At 33.0% G+C, this 7,666-nt stretch overlaps 2 long non-coding RNA genes across 3 annotated transcripts; both read right to left on the bottom strand.

Moving 5' to 3' along the window:
• Nucleotides 2,168–6,260, bottom strand: LOC110264227. Of its 2 annotated transcripts, XR_002349979.1 has the most exons (5): nt 6,004–6,260; nt 5,002–5,307; nt 4,440–4,612; nt 2,449–2,607; nt 2,168–2,273 (listed from the first exon to the last, which is right to left on the bottom strand). It is a non-coding gene; the product is annotated as an uncharacterized LOC110264227 (long non-coding RNA). The 2 variants fall into 2 exon arrangements; XR_002349978.1 differs by lacking the exons at nt 2,168–2,273; nt 2,449–2,607 and having other exon boundaries at nt 4,373–4,612; nt 6,004–6,248.
• On the bottom strand, nt 6,984–7,283 carry LOC110264228. Its single transcript, XR_002349980.1, has 2 exons — nt 7,147–7,283; nt 6,984–7,062 (listed from the first exon to the last, which is right to left on the bottom strand). It is a non-coding gene; the product is annotated as an uncharacterized LOC110264228 (long non-coding RNA).

The following is a 7,666-nucleotide window of genomic DNA, read 5'->3' as shown; positions in this document are numbered from 1 at the left end:
GCTTATGATCACCAAAAAAGTGTCACCTTCTCCCAGAAATGCATATTTCAGGGATGGTGGTAATGGTTTGAGCTCGGGTTTCGGAGGTTTTTTCTCTTCCTGAGGAAGTTTCAGAGGCTCTTTCAATTCCTCTGATTCCTCCAGATCAGGCTGAACATCTTTAAAGATGACTTCCAGCTCTGATTCGAGACTCTCAGCCATGTTGATCTCCTCTACCAAAGAGTCAATAACATCAACTTTCATGCAGTCTTTTGGTGTGTTTGGATGCTGCATGGCTTTGACAAGATTCAACTTAAACTCATCCTCATTGACTCTCAGGGTTACTTCCCCCTTTTGGACATCAATGAGAGTTCGTCCAGTTGCTAGAAAAGGTCTTCCTAGAATGAGAGTAGCACTCTTGTGCTCCTCCATTTCCAGCACAACAAAGTCAGTGGGGAAGGCGAATGGCCCAACCCTGACAATCATGTCTTTAATCACGCCTGATGGGTATTTAATGGAGCCATCAGCAAGTTAGAGACATATCCGGGTTGGTTTGACTTTTTCAGTTAAACCAAGCTTTCTAATAGTGGATGCAGGTATTAGGTTGATGCTTGCCCCAAGATCACAGAAAGCTGTCTTGGTACAATTACCCTCTAATATGCATGGTATCATAAAGCTCCCGGGATCTTTAAGGTTTTCTGGGAAGCTTTTCAGAATGACTGCACTGCATTCTTCAGTGAGGAGAACTCTTTCAGTTTCTCTCCAATCCTTCTTTTGACTCAAGATCTCTTTCATTAACTTGGCATAAGAGAGTATTTGCTCAAGTGCCTCTGCAAATGGAATCTTTATTTCAAGAGTCCTGAGATAGTCTGCAAAGCGGGCAAATTGCTTATCCTGCTCCTCTTGGCGGAGTTTTTGAGGATAAGGCATCTTGGCTTTGTATTCCTCAACCTTGGTTGCTGCAGGTTTATTTCCTACAGAGGTGGTTGGAGAAGTCTTTTTAGAGGGGTTGTTATCAGCACTTGTGTGTGTCTAATCCCTCACTGGCGTTTGAATACCAGGGTTAGAAGCTTGATTGGCGTTGGACGCCAACTTCTTACCTGTTAATGGCACTTGAATGCCAGAACTAAGCTTCCATTGGGCGTTTGACGCCAGCTCCTTGTCTGTTTCTGGCGTTTGAATGCCAGAGTTGTTCCTCTCTGAGCTCTTACTGTTCATGGCTAGGCACTTGATCATCTAGAGCCAGTGATGGTTGTAACGTGTCTTCATCTTGTCCGGGGGATGTCCCCACACTTGCATCTTGCTCCATGTGCCTTTCTTCTACTTCCTCTTGGTGAACTGCAGTTACCGTCTCATCAATGATGTCGCTGAAGAACTGAAAATTGATGGTTTAGAAGTTATAGTAAACTCTCGTTGCAAGTATAGTTACTAAACCAAGCAATCAACCTTTCTTATAGAAAGAAATTCACATGAATCAAATTTTTGGGTCACTTTCCTTTGTTTGTTTGGTATATGTCCTCATACATTATCCAATCTTACTTATCAAAGTGTAATTTTCAGAAAAGAATTTAGTTTATTTGATCCACCAGCAATATTATATTGACTCTTTTTTCCTAAATTTTAAGAGACTTCCTTTGATAAATGTTTAAAATTTCAAATGAACAATACCCAGCAGTTAACCAAATAAGAGACAACTTCGCCTTCTTGCCAACATCTTGGATCTTAGCATGGTTGAGATGAATGCTAAGCTTTCTGTTCAACATTATCAAAACTGCCTTTTCCAAATAGAATCCGAATAGTTAATATTTGTGTTTATCTCAAACCAAATCCTAAAATCACACATAAAACCATCTCATCAAAGCATCACATGTTTAAACTGCTAACAAAAAACAATTTGTTCAAACACATCATGAACAAATCCAAAGAAAAATCAGATAAACTAATAATTTATTCTCAAAAGATTACACCATCAATCATACAATTTAGTCATGAATAATTTGTTTTATCTTCCATAACTTTTTGTCAAAAACTTCTAGGCTAAAAATAAAAAATATACAAAAGTGTTATATTTAACACTTACTATGTACTTTTGCATCAGCAGCTTGGGTCAATATCTCTTTTTTCTCCAAAAAATCTGAACATTTTGTTGTCCAACACCAAAATTCTTTTATTCACACAAATATTATCAACCATGAACATTACATCAACTTACATTTGTGTAGTATATGCCACAACAAAGGTAGCATAGTTTCAAAAAGAAGATAAAATTCAAGTGTTATCTTATTTTTCCTTTTCTCACTGTCTTCCCTTTTAAAATTCAAGTATTATATTATTTTTTCTTTTCTCACTATCTTTCCTTTTTTTTATGTTATATACAGATTTACGAAAAACATAAAAAATATTGAAAGATCCAAACTATAGACATACACACCTACCAAAACCTCCAAAGACAGTGCATACCGTGCATACAAATGAAGGTACCTTAGGCCAATCATGAAATTGCAATGAAGTCATCTTTTTAAAGTTGGGATAATCCATGAGAATATTTAAGCTTGGACTTTAATATATGTAACATCCACTATCAACAGCTATATTAACCAATGTCTTTTACTTGATCTTCAAACAATTCTGTTTATAATAACAACGTTGAGATTTGCTATCAAAGAACGAAAATTAGAAAGATAACAAAGATAAACGTGAATATCATGAACAACAATTTTTAACGTAAATTAAGACAACTCACGCATCAAATTAAACAGCCTAAGGCCCAACAACTAATTAAAACTAAACACCTTGACACTAATTGTAATTACTAACCTATTAAATATAATAAAATAACAGAATGCAAGAAATATAATCAAGCATAAAATATGACAACAGATTATATTCTTTAAAAAGAGAGATAAAAAAGAAATCTTTGCCAAACCAACCTGTTATTCTCCCATTAGTAACAGATGCATATAGAAAGAAATACTCACCAAATTGAAGGAGAAGAATCTTTCTAGGATTTTAAACAAATCAACTACCATTTGTAAAAATTTATTGGAATGCAAAATATCCAATGGGATGGGATTCACCATATGAAAAGAAATAAGAATATTTCATAATGATCTAACAAAAGCATACTAAGAATTAATATTAAAACTATAGCATTCCTAACACTTTGAATATTGCCAGTCCCATAATGGAGGAGAACATAAAAATCCAAAATGATAACAAATAATAAATACACATAAAAATATTGAAAATTAACTAAAATAGAATAGGAAACTTATGAAAGGTCCACCTGGTTAATATAAAAGGCACCAATAAAAAAACAAATAGATTCCTTAACCAATGATCAAGATAAAAAACTTTTAACATGAAGGCCAAATGCAAAATTCAAAATAACATATAAAATCAATGTCCAAAACAAATAAAATTTTTGTATAAATATACAAATCACTCACTTGTCTCTAAAAACTTCTTGAACAGCTCAACTTTAGCTTCCAGAACACTACCCTCTTGGATTTCACTATCCCTTACAAGTCCTCTAATTACAAAAATATGAAAACTCCCTGCAAAATTACCAAGCACCATAATAGATTATCACTTTAAATATTAAAAGGAAAAGCATATACAAAAGTGATGCATATAATATTCACGACCTCGTAGTGGTTGAATTCAATATAAGGGCTCAATTTATTTTATTTTTGAAAAAAAAAAACATATGCAAACATTTTCTAATCTCTCCCATTTTGTTGGTGTTAACACTTAAAAGTAAGTCCAGAATGATATGCATGTAACACATTTTTCTACCATTCGTCTGGAGAAATACTTAATGAATATGCATTGAACCAAACTTTCCATTGAATCTTATTACTGAAATATAAATTTAAACTTATATTTTTTTATTAGAGAAAAACACAAAATAAATTAGAATTTAGTCTTAGTTTGTTAATTCAAAACAAAAGATATATTCGAACTTCATAATAAAAAGCAGAGCATAAATATATTTTAATGTAGGATCCAGTTAATTAAAACCAGCTAATCAATTAAGAATTGCTAATTGTGATGACGGGGGCATATTAAAAACAAAATATATATAACATCCAAATGTTTTTATCCTTTCTTTCTCTATGTCATGTAATTTTAAAAAAATATCATTTTGAGACTCAAATCAAATTGTTTATTGAGTTCATAGAGTATTTTATAAATACACATGTAATTTCTCAAATCTCTATTGAAAATAAAAAATTCGGCACTCAAAAAATTTGTAATCCATAGAATTAATCCATATAATATAAACATAGTTAATAGCATTAATGATGTAACATCAGAAACAATTCAAGATGAACAGCTTTAACAAAAACATTTTACCTAAAAGTATGCACAAAATAGAGCCTTCTTTGTTTTTTTTTCTCTTTAATTTTTTCTTATAGAAGCAAAAGAGAGGGACAAAGCTCTTAGTTACCACTTACCAGTACTCGAAAGTATGCTCAAAGTAACTCAGTTCACACTGCTTTTGAAGGGTAAGCCTCCCTTGAACCAAAGACATGCACAACACCATGACTCATGTTCACATTTCAGCAAAAAATTCTCTTACAGAATTATTTTTTGCATTACTTGATGATCTTCATTAATCCAAAATTATCTCTTACAGAATTTCCAAAAACAAATCCTTTTTATTCCAGCTAATAAATTAAGAACTCAAAACATCTTTCAAGAAAATTTATATTGGCATATGTGAAGTGTTAGTGGTGAGATGAGAGGATTGACATACCAAATGAAGAATTTCTAACAATGTGATGGTGGGTACAAATCCATAAAGGTGTGTTATTATAGTCTTGGATCTAATTAGTTAAAATGAAATGGATATAACATACTAATGTTTATTCTTTCTTCTCTATATGTTATAGAATAAAGGCTGCTGACTATAGGCATCAAACCCAAATAAATAAAAATATCAAGAGTACCGAAGAGGATAGAAAAACGTATAACAACATATAATCAAAATCTAAAAATGAAATGATAGAATAATACTTGTCTGCTAGGGTACTTTAGGGAGCTTTGATATGATTCATTTTCAACTGCATCAAACTGGATAGAGTAAGCTGAGTTTACAGGAGGCACTGATGGAAACTCATTCTGATGCTTTGATGAAGTGACTTCAAACCACCAAAAGGTTGTCTATGTGCTCCCCTCTTTTGTCGCATCATTCCACCATTGCTGACATCGAGATCTCCTAATCTTCTCCTCTTCAAGTGCAGCCCACCATTCTGCCACTATGCTCTTCCAGAGATGCCATTGAGCCACTGCCCTGTCTGGTGCTTCTGGCTCCCTTGTAAGCTATCCAACATAATAAATAAACAACTATCAAATGCACAAATTAAATTTTATCTATAATCCAATATCATTTGATCAGAGGACAGATCAGAAATTCTCAATGTTAATAGTACTTTATCTATAGTCAACAATATGATTTTTAAAAGACGGATCTCAAAACATGATTTTAGATGAATAGTTGAGAAAATGTATGAACTTTAGAAGTGAATACTACCATATGTGTTTTTGGACAAGAAAGTCATTATCACTATTACAAAACTGGAAATACATGTATCTCAGTATCTGTAGAGTGTAGACTTGATAAAAATCAGGTTAATGGAGAATAAAGGGAAAAAAAACAACAAAGGTCAAGCTGTTTGAGGTTTTTTCTTTCTTAACTTCATGTTATAATCTCCTTTTAATATATATTTTTTCAAGTCACAAATTACAGGAAGAACAGAAATTGCATCAAAGTTTAACGTCCTCATATTAACCAAAATGCAAAAAATGTTAAATAACTTTTTTGGTTCTCATATAATTCATATATAGTTCATGTAGTTTATCATATTTATTCATATTTTGCTACAAAAACAATTAAAGAAGATTGATTCTAATCCCACAATTAATTTCTTTATTAAAGTGGTGACATGGATGCTATATTTAAATAAACCCTAAACCATTCAATATTAGTTAAGGACAAAGTTCTCACAAATATGTTACCTCCATCATCCTAGTCTGAATAACTGAAACCACCATTGGGTGACTTGGAAGAAACACTGAAGAGGCAGTTAATAACTTTGAGTTCTCCTTTTTAAGGAACCTCAACAAACACTGCAGAATAATTACGAAAAATTTAAAATACATGGAGAACATACGTAGATTGCATTAACATTCTCAAAAAACGAAGCTTTTTTACTCTGATTCAATCACAGTTTCAAGGAATACAACAATTTTCACTATCTATACGTCAGTTCAAAGCCTTACACAGTAATATTAGACGAAAGACTCATATCCAAGAAATTGAAAACCGATATCACAGCAAACAGTCCTTAAAAAAAGGTCAACAATCATACTGTTGGTTCTTTGGCTTTTGATTGCAGTTTATAGTAAAGGAAAGCAATTAATTATTTTTTCTGTTGAGGGTAATGCATTAAAAGGAATTATATATTTACATGTAAAAGTATATATGTATAGATATTTGAATTGCATCCACAACCTAATTAGCAATATAAAGCTACAATGAATAAGTGGCTGATGAACAATCACAATGATAATACAGTTTAAACAGTATAAACTTCGTTAATATTTTACTCAAGACGCTGCATTTCAATAAAAAAAATATTTAATGGCAGAAAAGAATATGAGAAGAAAAAAACACAGCTCGATTCCTCAATCATGAATATTCTTTCCTAAAAAACCGAAGAAAACGATATACAAAGAAACATGCAATTAAAATTCAACATTCAGCTCATGTTCGGGGTTTCTCAACCAAATGCATCTCAACGCAGAAAAAGCAAAAGGAATAGCAATTCAATGCAGTGAAAGTGAGATAGAGTGATGGCTTACAGTAACTCATAATTTGCACCCAGTTTGCACGCAAATATGCTACGGGATTATGTTCCTGCACCCAATTTGCAAACCCAATTTATCATATAACAGCTCATTAACTTTCGATTAAGAAAAACACTTGTGATGGCTAACCAGTAAATTTTCAAACCAATTTATCATATACTCCCATCAGTTGTGCACACCGGATATTCAAACGAAGTAAATGAAACCCTGAATTATTAAAAATGTATAAGGTGAAGTGATAATTAACGTAAAAGGAGGAAGCTTTGGGAGAGTTAGAGGGAGAGTAATTACGCGCATCAACAGAAAGGAAGTTGCTTGAAGGGGGTGCGATGAACATCCTATCCTTGCTGTGCTGCTTCTTCCCCACTCTGCCGGCTCTGAAATCACTGTGAAATCTCTGTTCGCCTCTGCTTCTAAAGCTTGCATCTCCTCCTCCACCTCCTCGTCTGTTAGATCTTCTTCTCTTCTTCTTGATTTTCAACTCTCTCGCTTGTGACTTGTCCAATACTTCTACGATGTCGTCGTTATAGACGAAGAAGATGATAAGAGAAAATCAACCATAGAGAGCGTGAGAAAGAGAGATTGAAAGAAATCAAGGAAAGATTTGATTTTTAAAACTAATTTTAAATTTGTTCACCCTTACCCTAATTTCAAATGCTCAAGTTCAAATTTTGATCCAAAAGGGAAAGAACGCGCCCACCGGTGAGATATGAGACTACGTGACTTGAGTGAGAATTGAGAAGAATTCAAATTTGATTTTAATTTCAAATATCCCGCCTAGTTTCTGCTGGTGTATTGAATATTGACAGCT

This window comes from Arachis ipaensis, chromosome B07, assembly GCF_000816755.2.
Source record: "Arachis ipaensis cultivar K30076 chromosome B07, Araip1.1, whole genome shotgun sequence".
In the NCBI taxonomy this organism is placed as follows: domain Eukaryota; kingdom Viridiplantae; phylum Streptophyta; class Magnoliopsida; order Fabales; family Fabaceae; genus Arachis; species Arachis ipaensis.
The sequence above is the reverse complement of the archived record's forward strand: the minus strand, read 5'-3'. Positions and strand labels throughout refer to the sequence as shown.